The sequence below is a fragment of the Patella vulgata genome, chromosome 7 (assembly GCF_932274485.2).
Source record: "Patella vulgata chromosome 7, xgPatVulg1.2, whole genome shotgun sequence".
Lineage (NCBI taxonomy): Eukaryota > Metazoa > Mollusca > Gastropoda > Patellidae > Patella > Patella vulgata.
Genome location: NC_065885.2, coordinates 13,631,583 through 13,645,998, shown reverse-complemented (window position 1 = coordinate 13,645,998; position 14,416 = coordinate 13,631,583). Strand labels below are relative to the sequence as shown.

Here is a 14,416-nt window from a genome sequence, read left to right as displayed (position 1 = left end):
CTTTTTTATCCTTTTCCATGTGAGCACTAAATATAACACATTGACACTGTGAGCTGGCTCAAATATCGACCGAATTATACGATTGAGTTATTTGATGAGACTTCTTCTTGTATCCTCATGCAAGTCGATAAAACAAGTCAGATACGTGAGTGTCGTTAACACTAATCCAATATGGGGTCATAGGGTAGTAGCTGGGGGGTGGGGGGCTTTCAAACTAGTTTCAAGCCCAATTTTTTTGGCAAAAGTAGTTTGATAATATAGGTATTTAAGCGATGCTTAAGCCATAACCGTAGGAGCCAGGGGATCGGGAGGAGGGGTGGGAGAGGTCTTCACCAGTCTTAAGTGATACATGTACTTAAGTAGATACTAATATTCCCCCGCCCCCCACCCCCACCTCGAAAAAAATAGAGTCCCTATATATGATAGAAAGGTGATGCGATGGGGATACGTGGGGATGAGGTATTTTACTTTTTCATGTGGCCTCGTCCAGTCGAATAATTCAGTCAAATAGTTCAGTCGAATAATTCAGTCGAATAAACAAGTCGCTTAATATTAAGCAGCGGTGGCAGCAGACTAAGATAATGTAGTAGCAAATCATGCTCGTAGCCATAGCTGAAGGAGCCGGGGGCATGGGGTAGGGACCGGGGGGCTTCCCAACTAGTTTCAAGAAATGAAAAGAAATGAAATGGTGTTTTAACGTCCTACTGTTCTGCTTGGAACTGGGCTAATGAAGACGGGCAGACGCCATACACTGTGCGATGAGGGAAATTTTGCTCGGACAGCGGCACTACGGCCTACTCTTATATCGAATTCCATCTGTCAAAGGGATCTTTTACGTCCACTCCAATGTAGACACGGGACCTCGGTTTTTCGTCCCGTCCGAAAGACTAGACAGCTGTCCTTGTCCGCCTCGAAAAGAATAGAGTCCCTATATATGATATGAACGAAGAAAGGGGATGGGGTGGGGCGGGGGGGGGGGGGATGAGGTATTTGACATTTTCATGTGGCCTCGTCCAGTCGATAAAATCAGTCAGTTAGTTCAGTCGAATAATCCAGTCGAATAAACCAGTCGAATAATTCAGTCGAAAAGTTCAGTCGAATAAACCAGTCGAATAGTTCAGTCGAATAAACAAGTCGCTCAATATTAAGCAGCGGTGGCAGCGGGCTAAGATAATTAGTAGCAAATGATGCTCGTAGCCATACCCGAAGGAGCCGGGGGCACGGGGTAGGGACCGGGGGGCTTCCAAACTAGTTTCAAGAAATGAAAAGAAATAAAATGGGGGTTTAACGTCCTTCTGTTCTGCTTGGAACTGGGCTAATGAAGACGGACATACGACATACGAGGTCTCGTGTATACATTGGCGTGGACGTAAAAGATCCCTTGACAGATGGAATTCGATATAAGAGTAGGCCGTAGTGCCACTGTCCGGGCAAAATTTGCCTCATAGCACAGTGTATGGCGTATTCCCGTCTTCATTAGCCCAGTTCCAAGCAGAACAGTAGGACGTTAAACCCCATTTCATTTCTTGAAACTAGTTGGGAAGCCCCCCGGCCCCTACCCCATGCCCCCGGCTCCTTCATCTATGGCTATGAGCATGATTTGCTACTACATTATCTTAGTCTGCTGCCACCGCTGCTTAATATTAAGCGACTTGTTTATTCGACTGGATTATTCGACTGAATTATTCGACTGAACTATTCGACTGGTTTATTCGACTGAACTTTTCGACTGAATTATTCGACTGGTTTATTCGACTGGATTATTCGACTGAACTAACTGACTGGTTTTATCGACTGGACGAGGCCACATGAGAATGTCAAATACCTCATCCACCCCCACCCCCCGCACCACGCCATCCCCTTTCTTCGTTCATATCATATATAGGGACTCTATTCTTTTCGAGGCGGACAAGGACAGCTGTCTAGTCGTTCGGATGGGACGAAAAACCGAGGTCCCGTGTGCACATTGGCGTGGACGTAAAAGATCCCTTTGACAGATGGAATTCGATATAAGAGTTGGCCGTAGTGCCGCTGTCCGGGCAAAATTTCCCTCATCGCACAGTGTATGGCGTATGCCCGTCTTCATTAGCCCAGTTCCAAGCAGAACAGTAGGACGTTAAAAACCCATTTCATTTCTTTTCATTTCTTGAAACTAGTTGGGAAGCCCCCCGGTCCCTACCCCATGCCCCGGCTCCTTCAGCTATGGCTACGAGCATGATTTGCTACTATATTATCTTAGCCCGCTGCCACCGCTGCTTAATATTGAGCGACTTGTTTATTCGACTGAATTATTCGACTGGATTATTCGACTGAATTATTCGACTGGTTTATTCGACTGAACTTTTCGACTGAATTATTCGACTGGTTTATTCGACTGGATTATTCGACTGAACTAACTGACTGGTTTTATCGACTGGACGAGGCCACATGAAAATCTCAAATACCTCATCCCCCCCCACCCCACCCCACCCCCTTTCTTCGTTTATATCATATATAGGGACTCTATTCTTTTCGAGGCGGACAAGGACAGCTGTCTAGTCTTTCGGATGGGACGAAAAACCGAGGTCCCGTGTCTACATTGGAGTGGACGTAAAAGATCCCTTTGACAGATGGAATTCGATATAAGAGTAGGCCGTAGTGCCGCTGTCCGGGCAAAATTTCCCTCATCGCACAGTGTATGGCGTCTGCCCGTCTTCATTAGCCCAGTTCCAAGCAGAACAGAAGGACGTTAAACCCCATTTCATTTCTTTTCATTTCTTGAAACTAGTTGGGAAGCCCCCCGGTCCCTACCCCATGCCCCCGGCTCCTTCAGCTATGGCTACGAGCATGATTTGCTCTACTATATTATCTTAGCCCGCTGCCACCGCTGCTTAATATTGAGCGACTTGTTTATTCGACTGAATTATTCGACTGGATTATTCGACTGAATTATTCGACTGAACTATTCGACTGGTTTATTCGACTGAACTTTTCGACTGAATTATTCGACTGGTTTATTCGACTGGATTATTCGACTGAACTAACTGACTGGTTTTATCGACTGGACGAGGCCACATGAAAATGTCAAATACCTCATCCCCCCCCACCCCCGCCCCACCCCACCCCCTTTCTTCGTTCATATCATATATAGGGACTCTATTCTTTTCGAGGCGGACAAGGACAGCTGTCTGGTCGTTCGGATGGGACAAAAAACCGAGGTCCCGTGTATATATTGGAGTGGACGTAAAAGATCCCTTGACAGATGGAATTCGATATAAGAGTAGGCCGTAGTGCCGCTGTCCGGGCAAAATTTCCCTCATCGCACAGTGTATGGCGTCTGCCCGTCTTCATTAGCCCAGTTCCAAGCAGAACAGTAGGACGTTAAAACACCATTTCATTTCTTTTCATTTCTTGAAACTAGTTGGGAAGCCCCCCGGTCCCTACCCCATGCCCCCGGCTCCTTCAGCTATGGCTACGAGCATGATTTGCTACTATATTATCTTAGCCCGCTGCCACCGCTGCTTAATATTGAGCGACTTGTTTATTCGACTGAATTATTCGACTGGATTATTCGACTGAACTATTCGACTGGTTTATTCGACTGAACTTTTCGACTGAATTATTCGACTGGTTTATTCGACTGGATTATTCGACTGAACTAACTGACTGATTTTATCGACTGGACGAGGCCACATGAAAATGTCAAATACCTCATCCCCCCCCCACCCCCGCCCCACCCCACCCCCTTTCTTCGTTTATATCATATATAGGGACTCTATTCTTTTCGAGGCGGACAAGGACAGCTGTCTAGTCTTTCGGATGAGACGAAAAACCGAGGTCCCGTGTCTACATTGGAGTGGACGTAAAAGATCCCTTTGACAGATGGAATTCGATATAAGAGTAGGCCGTAGTGCCGCTGTCCGGGCAAAATTTCCCTCATCGCACAGTGTATGGCGTCTGCCCGTCTTCATTAGCCCAGTTCCAAGCAGAACAGTAGGACGTTAAAACCCCATTTCATTTCTTTTCATTTCTTGAAACTAGTTGGGAAGCCCCCCGGTCACTACCCCATGCCCCCGGCTCCTTCAGCTATGGCTACGAGCATGATTTGCTACTATATTATCTTAGCCCGCTGCCACCGCTGCTTAATATTGAGCGACTTGTTTATTCGACTGAATTATTCGACTGGATTATTCGACTGAACTATTCGACTGGTTTATTCGACTGAACTTTTCGACTGAATTATTCGACTGGTTTATTCGACTGGATTATTCGACTGAACTAACTGACTGGTTTTATCGACTGGACGAGGCCACATGAAAATGTCAAATACCTCATCCCCCCCACCCCCGCCCCACCCCATCCCCTTTCTTCGTTTATATCATATATAGGGACTCTATTCTTTTCGAGGCGGACAAGGACAGCTGTCTAGTCTTTCGGATGGGACGAAAAACCGAGGTCCCGTGTCTACATTGGAGTGGACGTAAAAGATCCCTTTGACAGATGGAATTCGATATAAGAGTAGGCCGTAGTGCCGCTGTCCGGGCAAAATTTCCCTCATCGCACAGTGTATGGCGTCTGCCCGTCTTCATTAGCCCAGTTCCAAGCAGAACAGAAGGACGTTGAACCCCCATTTCATTTCTTTTCATTTCTTGAAATTAGTTGGGAAGCCCCCCGGTCCCTACCCCATGCCCCCGGCTCCTTCAGCTATGGCTACGAGCATGATTTGCTACTATATTATCTTAGCCCGCTGCCACCGCTGCTTAATATTGAGCGACTTGTTTATTCGACTGAATTATTCGACTGAAGTATTCGACTGAACTTTTCGACTGGTTTATTCGACTGGATTATTCGACTGAACTAACTGATTGATTTTATCGACTGGGCGAGGCCACATGAAAATGTCAAATACTGAAGCGACTAGATACTATGCTGTCATCAGTTTTATGCATCGGACACAGACTTAATTCAAGTTGTTTATATTAGTACGGCCATTGTTTTCAGTTGATGACGTCAGTCGTTGACCCTTAACCCTAGATGACGACCTTACTCGCAAAGAGAGGTCAACACGTTGTTTAGGGTATTGCTATTGGAAGGAAAATCTCAATAAAATTGTGACTTCAACTGTCAGATTTGAACTTGGGGGAAAATAATCAAAATAGACAAAAAACGATGTAATCATATTTGAGTTAGTGCGTTTTTTATTTCAGTCAAACAAACTATTCCCAAATTTTAGCCCAACCATCGACCGAGTTTGTTGACTGGAAATTCTAGTGGTACTTAGGGGTAATTGGCTGTACTCATTACATCATATATAGGCCTAAGTAGTAGATTTGATAAATATAAAAGAGATAGTAGGAAAACGTTGATTAATTATTTGTTTTCTCAAAATAATGAAACATTTTGTGTCCACAATTGAATTATATTTGGTATTATATTTAAATAATCTAGAATTACAATAGCAGGACCAAAGTGAGTTAGCTAAGTTAATTCCTTGAAGAAAAAGTGGTGTCGGGAGGTATCGAACAAGTAAGCATTCATTGCCATGTGTACGACACCCACCAATATTTATAGATGACTGGAGCGATAGTTTAAAAATGATTTCAGAAGACAGGGTGGGAAGGGGATTGTAAAAAAACCAAATCGGGTCACATTCTTTAAAATCACAGCATTATCATAGTGCAGCACGTCGCCCCAATAGTTGCAGGAGTTTTTTTGAATGAGGTGGAGAAAACGATTCGCAGCATGTCATTGAGTCAACTAGCGTGGTTTTAAATACCCGGTTGTACGTGACAAGGTGTAGGGTCGCCTGTCAAACCTCGTGGGTTTTCTCCGGGTCCTCCGGTTTCCTCCCACTGCTAAAGACCCCTACGCACAAACGTTTTATTGAAATAAAATTAAACCATATGTTAGTCCCGAAATGACCTAATTTGTGTGGAGTGGACTTAAACCCTCTCTTTCTCTCTCTCTCTCTCTCTCTCTCTCTCTCTCTCTCTCTCTCTCTCCCATTTGACATCACTAATGGGATTGAGGCCTAGATGAGTAAAAATAGGCCCAGTAATATCTTCAACTATGAACACACTCTAAAAGCCTCATACCCCCCCCCCCCCCCACGTCACCCAAATCGATGCAGGAGTTTTTTTTATGAGGTGGAGAAAACGATTCGCAGCCGTTATTGACCTTATCGCATATAGGCTTGCATCCGTTTGACATCACTGATGAGATTGGGGCCTAGATGAGTAAAAATAGGCCCAGTAATACATTCTAAAAGCCTCATACCCCCCCCACCCCACGTCTCTTATTTAGTTTTACAAATAATTCCAGAATCAATAAAATGGTATCAATGATGTTTGATACAACTGGAAAATAATATGTCAAAAATTGATTAAACATGAGAAATATTATTACATATTGAATCCGTATCAGTGATAACGTACATTTACTCAATATGTTCCTTCCAATGGATCATCATTTAACATGAAACAAGGAAAGCAGCGATCGAAGAAAAAGATTTAAAAACACACATTTCAATATGACAGTAGTGATTCGGTCATGCATTTACATTCGAGAGTGTCATGCTTTCTTTGAAAGTAATGATTGTGCCAAATTTGAACAAAGTCAGTTTACATTCGCGGCCTATAGGTAGAGTGTTGACAGATCAAACGTAAAAAAAACCAAAGAAAAAACCAGACCTATAAAAATATATTTCTAAAACTCTTTTAATTTTGAAATAATATTGTTTTCGCATGTGCTAAGTGTTTCAGCGAATACATGTAGTTACAGAAAGGGTCTTGTAGATTAAGACTATAGCGCATGTGCAGTTTCAAACTTCCGAGACGACAAGTCGACAAGTCGATGATACGACAAAACCAAACTGTCGTATCATCGACTTGTCGATTTGTCGTCTCGGAAGATTAAAACTGCACATGCGCTATAGTCTTAATCTACAAGACCCTTTCTACAACTATTCGCTAAAACACTTATCACACGTGAAAACAATATAATTTCAAAATTAAAAAAGTTTTAGAAAATATATTTTCATGGATCTGTTTTTTTTTAAGGTGTTATCTGTCAACCCTCTGGTATAACTACAGACAACAAGTCGATGATACGACGGCACGACAAAAAGCGAAACTGTCGTATCATCGACTTGTCGACTTGTCGTCTCGGAAGTTTAAAACTGCACATTGCACATGCGCTATAGTCTTAATCGACAAGACCCTTTCTATAACTATTCGCTAAAACACTTGGCAAATGTGAAAATAATATAATTTCAAAATTAAAATAGTTTTAGAAAATATATTTTTATAGGTCTGTTTTTTTTTTCGTTTTATCTGTCAACACTTTACCTACAGGCCGCGAATCTAGATGGACTTTGTTCAAATTTGGCACAATCATTACTTTCAAAGAAAGGATGACACCCACGGATGTAAATGCATGACCGAACCACGACTGTCATATTGAAACTTGTTTTTTAAAATCTTTTTTTCTTCGATCGGCTGCTTGTTTTCCTTGTTTTCAAGTTAAATGGTGATCCATTAGAAGGAACATTTTGAGTAAATGTATCATTGATACGGATTCGAAATGTAATATTTACTACCCTATGTTGTTTAATCAATTTTAGACACATTAATTTCCAGTCGTATCAAACATCATTGATAGGGACCTGCCATTTTATTGATTCCGAAATTATTTGTTAAACAAAATAAGAGGGGGGGGGGTGCGTAGGGGACTTTTGGAGTGTGTTCATAGCTGAAGGCAATACTGGGCCTATTTTTAATCATCTAGGCCCCGATCCCATTAGTGATGCCAAACGGATGAATACGCGATAAGGTCAATAACAGCTGCAAATCGCTTTCTTCACCTCATAAAAAAACCTCCCCTGCACTTATTGGGATGGCGTGCTACACCAATGCAGTGATTTTCTGTGATCTGATTTGAGGTTTTATATAATCCCCTTCCCACTCTAATAAAATAAATTGGAATTCTTCTGAAATCGCTTCTAAACTATCGCTTCAGTAATCTATAAGTATGGGTGGGTGTCGTACACGAGGCAATGCATGCTTGTTCGATACCTACCGACACCACTTCTTATTCAAGGAATTAACATAGCTGACTCACTTTTGTCCTGCTATTATAATTCTAGATTTTTTGAATATAATACCAATAATTCAATTTTGGGCGCAAAATGTTTCATTATTTTGAGAAAATGAATAATTAATCAACACTGTCCTATTATCTCTTTTGACGAGTCTTATTGTATCTAATCTGATGTAATGAGTGTAATGAGTACAGCTGTATTTTTGTGACTTGTAGAAAGAGACTAGGACAATAAGTCGACATCTCGACGTTAGGATAAAAATAACACGATGATACGACAGAGTTAAGTGTCGTATGATTGCGCCAATACTGTCGTGATGTCGTGTTGTCGCGTTATGAAAAGGGCGAGATTTAACATGGCCACTATCAGCCACCATAGATTACAAACGATTCCAAAATTTTAATAAGCCATCGACCGGTTTATTCGACTGACTATTTGATTTGGACTTAGGGTCGACTCAATAATTGTCTATATCTTAGCAAATGTTTACATTTTTTTTTTCTTCTAAAAAGACATTTTGAATGGTGATTCGAACTTGTCAGGTGCTGTCTGTAGTATATACGATATTTCTGACGTTATTTCACTTCTTAACAGGAATTATTTAATGGTGCGTGAGGGAGAAATGGGTTTAACGTCCACGCGTCACAAAAACTAGGTCATCTTGGTAATAACACATGGTTCAATTTTATTTCATTAGTGACGAAACCAGGAACTCAGAGAAAACCCTCATGGGTCAGTCGACCCAACTCCTTCATTGTCGGGGGAACACGGTGACTAAGTGGGTAAGACACTGGCTTGCTAGCATCATCATGGAGGTCGATCTGGTGTTCGATCCCTGCATTGGTCGAGAACGTTCATCCAGATTTTCCGGCGTGGTTTTCCCTTGTCAGTGATGCAGGACGGAGGGCCTGACAAGGACAGATGTCTAGTTGTTCGGATGGGTCGAAAAACTGAGGTCCTGTGTATACATTGGCATGCACGTAAAAGATTCCCGGACAGTTAGAATACGATATAAGAGTAGGCCATAGTGCTGCTGTCTAGGCAAAATTTCCCATATAGCACACTGTATGGCGTATGCCCGTCTTCATTAGCCCAGTTCAGAGCAGAACAGTACCTAGGACGTTAACCCATTTCATTTCATTTACGTCACTTGACTCAATGATGGGCCAATGCATACGCGTTATTATAACTATTCAACTACCCAACCCCAGTTGATGAAACTTAAAATATATCTTTATATCCCAAATATCATGTCATAGTCAGACCATAACTTCCTGGATTATGGCCCCTTTTTATAAGAAAAATCACCTTTTTTTTAGCTTGTTCTCTATCTATCTCTTGAAAAATGTGGGCATATCTTGCCAGGCAACTGCTGGTTTGTTTCTGTAAACCATAGAACTAGAATACTAACGGGAACGCCCACCGTGTGACGTCACTACCTTATGTGACGGCGGGCCTCTGACGCTGATATCGGGCACAGCTTACTTCCGGTTTCTGCTCGCACTAACAAAATGCCTGGCGCGAATTGTGTTTTGTTCGGATGTTCCGCCTGCAATAAAAGAAATCGGGGTTGATCATTCTATCGCTTACCCAAAAACAACATAGAGTGGAGAGAGAATCATTACGTATCATACAGTCTACCAGATCAGACCCGATAAATGACAAGACCTTGACAATATGTTCAAGACACGTTGAGCCGGATTATTTCGTTGAAAAAGTAAGTGAAAACTCAAATCAAAAGAAATTAATTATGTAGATTCTAGTTGGCAGTCCACCCTGACAACCTACAATGAAGTTAAGTTAAACCCATACTAGCTGAATGTCTGTATTTTCATGTTTGCCCGTTAGATTTTACCCTTTCTCTCATCAAAGTTGTATGCATATAGGTTTGTTTACATTAGTGCCGTAGCTAGGCCTAGTCTACTTGCAATTTGTTATGAAATTGACGAATACTACACCCGATGAGTGTGTGACAGCATGACGATTCTCTCTCAACAATCTTCTTTTACTTTAATTTTATGAATTACTAATTATTATTTTTTTTTAAAGGTCAAAGTTTTAACTGAGCAGCTCCATAAAAATTAAAATTGTATATTTATTTATGACTGACCTTGACCTGTCAAATCCTTTTACTTTTAAATTCCGAAATAATCTTGTTCCCGGTATGAATAATCAACAAGCATGGAAAAAAAATTAATTATATCTGAACCTTTTGTTTTGTATGTAGGAACCTTTTTATTTTGATTTTATGAATATTTCAGATGTTTACAAAAATTCTGGGTCCACATATCGAAGATTAAAAGAAGGGTTAGGGAGACTATCAACCTTAATTCTTCTACAGAAAAGCGTAACAACAAAGAAATTGAATCCAAGGAAGTCACCGGTAACTTAAATTTCTGTTAACTTAATTATGAATATGAACATTCGATGTTTCCTTATAAAAGATCAGTATATGAACATTTAATTCATCAATATTAAACAGACATTATGCAAGAGCTAAATCTGTCGATTGCAGGTCTTTCTTTAGGCCTGGAATGTTATCTAAATTATTAATTAGACATTAATTAACTTATCCAGACTATAATCAACGCTCGATGGCATCGCTAGCCTGTGATATATACTGAATTAGAGCCCAGTCTGCTACTTCTGATTAAATCAAAAAATCGATAATCGAGACCATGGTTTTTTTTTATCGTACCGACTATAGTAATGCTGATCGAGGCTAGGCCCAAAATTTAATCATTAAATACTTGGTTCAGGGTGGATGAATTTGACTGAAATTTTCAGCAAATTCCCTTTACATTATCTATTTTTTAACTATTATAATGAGAACTGCTAGCTCTTTCTGTAATCTCCCATAATTTTATTTATAAATACTTGTATGAATATCCGATTCTTCTTTATATTTACTTCTGTAATTTTTTCGATTTTATTCAGAAACCGAGAAAATTATGAATACATGTATCAGAATCCAATTCTTCTTGTTTTAATTGAATTTTATGAATTTGTCTATTTTATTCAGAGTCCAAGGAAAACCGAGGAAACTCAATGTTTACATATGAACGAAGTAACCTTTCAGATGTTGCAGAAATCATTTTTATGTCAAATGTCTGCTTTGTGGCTATGTCAGTCTTCAAGTGATTATATCTATCTGTTTAAAACTGAAGATAAAAGTGTAACATACCATTTAACCATTGACAAGGACTTGAATTGTGAAGTACAATATAATAATTTTTGTTTCCTGTTCAAATTAAAGTTACATCTATAGATTTACTTATAAGAACTGTTGAGAATATGAAGATATGTGGGGGCTTAACATCAAAACATTTACAGTCTTATTCTCAATGTCAGCCTACAACTGTAAGATATATCAGACAGGTTGATATTTTCATGAACACAAATAAGTCAACATAGAAATTACGAAAGCTGTGTACTTGCTTCTGTATGTAATAGTTTTGTTGAGGACACTCAAAAAGAAATTTGTTTAAGTTGTCGACAGATTAACAGAGATTTACAGAGAAAGTAAATAGTAATAATAATAGTTTATTTCACATATATGGCTACATAGCACATTGCATATTCAGATTTTGATTGACAATATATAATTCAAAGAATCAATATTTACATACTTGTAAATGTAATTTACAATTCAAAAATAGCTTAGCAATAATATATAGTTGCCATATAAACGAGCAAACAGTGATAGAATATAATCATGTGGTATGAATTTGATTAAAATGTAGATTTCACTCCATTTTGATTTATTTCTTCCAACTGACTCGACTCCACATAGATTTGAGGTCAAATGAGAAGTTATAGAGTTAAACTGTGATCAGTGATGTCAGGTATTTTATTTACAGCACTTTGCTGCAAGCATTTCACACAATGAAAGTAACAAAAACACAGATTATACAGATAATTTCATACAACAAAATAGAAAGTGTATAATTAAACTAAACATTTCCTGGCTCTATTGGAATTAATATCAATATTGGAAGTATAAAAATATAAATGTGATTGAATCTAGGATTAAATCTAGAACTTAATCAGCAGTGTTCTACAGATTTTTTATTTCTTGTTATTACTGTATTGTAGTTAATAAGTAAGTTCACAAAGCATTCTCAGTCTTAAGTTAAGGTTTTACTCAAAATTGTTTGTCTTATTTTAACTCAAATATAGCACTTTACTAACTATTGTTGTTTTAATGTAAATATATCAATAAGAAACTGTGCAAAGTTTTGTGTTTCTGGATCAAAGATATTTCTCAAAAACAGTGATTGAAGGTTGAGCAAATTCTTAAGTCTGGGAATGCTTTGTGAACTTGGGGCCAGGTTGATAATAGTAAACAAAATATATCGAGACGCAATGAAATAGCACCTCTGAGATGACGTGGCATAACTTTGCACCTTCCACAAAACCTAGCTTTTTAAAAGCTGCATTATATACCCCACGTGTGTACCAGAAAAATCAACATACTGATTCTGTTGGGTTTAATTTTTTTGATTGAGAATTGTTCGGGGTGCGTTTACGCAATCTTCAAAACATTCTCACATGTTATCATCGTAATATGATGTTGTTACATCCTTAATTGCAAGATTAAAGCAAATCTTTAAAACAAAATTGAGCTGAAAAGTACTAAGTAGGGCGTTAAACCTGGATTCATTTCAAACAAGATTTACATTCATCCATTTATAAAAGTGATGTATTATTTTTATTGCATCTCAGTATAAAATATTAACAATGATAACAAAATTTATATAAATTTTATACAGGTGCACAACTTGTAATGTGTGAGCTTTATAAATGTATTAAATTATTCTTAAATATACATTATGTAAGATTTTGATAAAGAGCTAGCCATTCTTGCTATAATAGTTCGAAGATAAAAAATGTAAAATGACTAATTTGAAAATTTCATTCAAATTACTCTATTGCGAGCGAAGATATTAGCCTTTGAAGGCTATTTTAGAATATTTCAATTAATTGATGATACAAATTTCATCTTAACACACCTTATTTAAAAAATTCAACATAATGGTTTGAAACGTCTAACGTAAACCTTTTCAAATGAAACTTCGATTTAAAACTATTTTCGAACCCTCTCGACAATTAAAATAGGATGTAATGGTTTATTTACACAACAGGTGGGACACTTAAACATCTAGTACTTAGAGATATTATTTATTTTCTGGAGCTTTCAAGCCAGCAAGAGTGTTATTGTCCCTTTAAAGTAAATATTATACAAAATAAAAGAAACTGTTCCAAAGCAATTTGGGATCACGTGGCTAAGTGGGTAAGACGCTGGCTCGCTAGCCTGGAGGTCGGGTGTTCGATCCCTGCATTGGCCGAGATTTTCCGGCGTGGTTCCCCCTTTTCAGTGATGCAGTAAGGAGGGCCTGACAAGGACAGCTGTCTAATCCTTCGGATGATACGAAAACCCGAGGTCACCTGTATACATTGGAATGCACGTAAAAGATCCCGTTGCAGTTGGAATTCGATATAAGAATAGGTGATAGAGCCGCTGCCCGGGCAAAATTTCCCTTAAATCACACCTTATGGCGTATGCCCGTCTTCATTAGCCCAGCATAGGAGCAGAACAGTAGGACGTTAAACCCCATTTCATTTCATTTCCAAAGCAATTTGATCGTTTGAGAAGAAAAAAAAAATATATAGACATGGTCGAGACTATAATGAGTTTCATAACTTGCCCATTTGCTACGAACACTATGTGACTATATGCATGTATGTTGTATATGTAGAAAACTTACGGATGCTACTGGAACGACAGGTTGAGATGTCTCAAACAAATCTTTAGCAAAGAAAAGCTGTAGTAAAGAATACACATTTTTTTTTTTATAAACAATATTTTTATTCAAGATGTCTGAATGGGATTGGGGAACAGGCTTAGCCTATGTAAAACCCCTTGTTATAAACAAGAAAAGGGCACTGGGAAACCAGCCAAAACTGGCACGGACATGCCAAAGGCTAACAACAATATACACAAAACAATAAATAAAAAAAATAAAATGTGAATGTCATCATAATTTATTAATAATAATTTTATAATATGTAGTAGAAAATGATACACAAACGTGTGTTCGGATAATTTAATGTCCGAAAATAAATGGTTTATACTCCCGATGGTATGTTATATAACTAATTTAAAAAAAACTCATTAAAATTATGAATAACTTACATCTATTACACCGTCAAGTTCTTGAAATTCCAGGACGTCGTACGCTTCTGCCATGTTGACATACGGCCGGAAGTTACTTGTGCCTTATTGACTTCGCGCATGCGATGTACAACATAATTATGTCATCACCGTTATACGTCACC

General features: G+C 38.9%; 1 protein-coding gene and 1 long non-coding RNA gene across 4 annotated transcripts in view; one reads left to right on the top strand and one right to left on the bottom strand.

The window, feature by feature from the left end:
* The window catches only part of LOC126828837 (uncharacterized), a 32,559-nt gene extending 18,161 nt beyond the window's left edge, over positions 1-14,398 (bottom strand). The window contains exons 1-3 of one of the 3 annotated variants that reach the window (XM_056102106.1): positions 14,274-14,398; positions 13,846-13,902; positions 9,386-9,626 (exon numbers count right to left, since the gene is read on the bottom strand). The gene's annotated coding sequence lies outside the window, so the exon portion shown is untranslated. Of the gene's footprint in view, positions 1-8,164; positions 9,627-13,845; positions 13,903-14,273 lie in introns of those variants that run through there. The other 2 variants (XR_008788679.1, XM_056102107.1) reach the window with 2 other exon arrangements.
* On the top strand, positions 9,564-12,977 carry LOC130013514 (uncharacterized). Its single transcript, XR_008788680.1, has 3 exons — positions 9,564-9,794; positions 10,339-10,460; positions 11,100-12,977. It is a non-coding gene; the product is annotated as an uncharacterized LOC130013514 (long non-coding RNA).
* Positions 14,399-14,416: the final 18 nt, after the last annotated feature.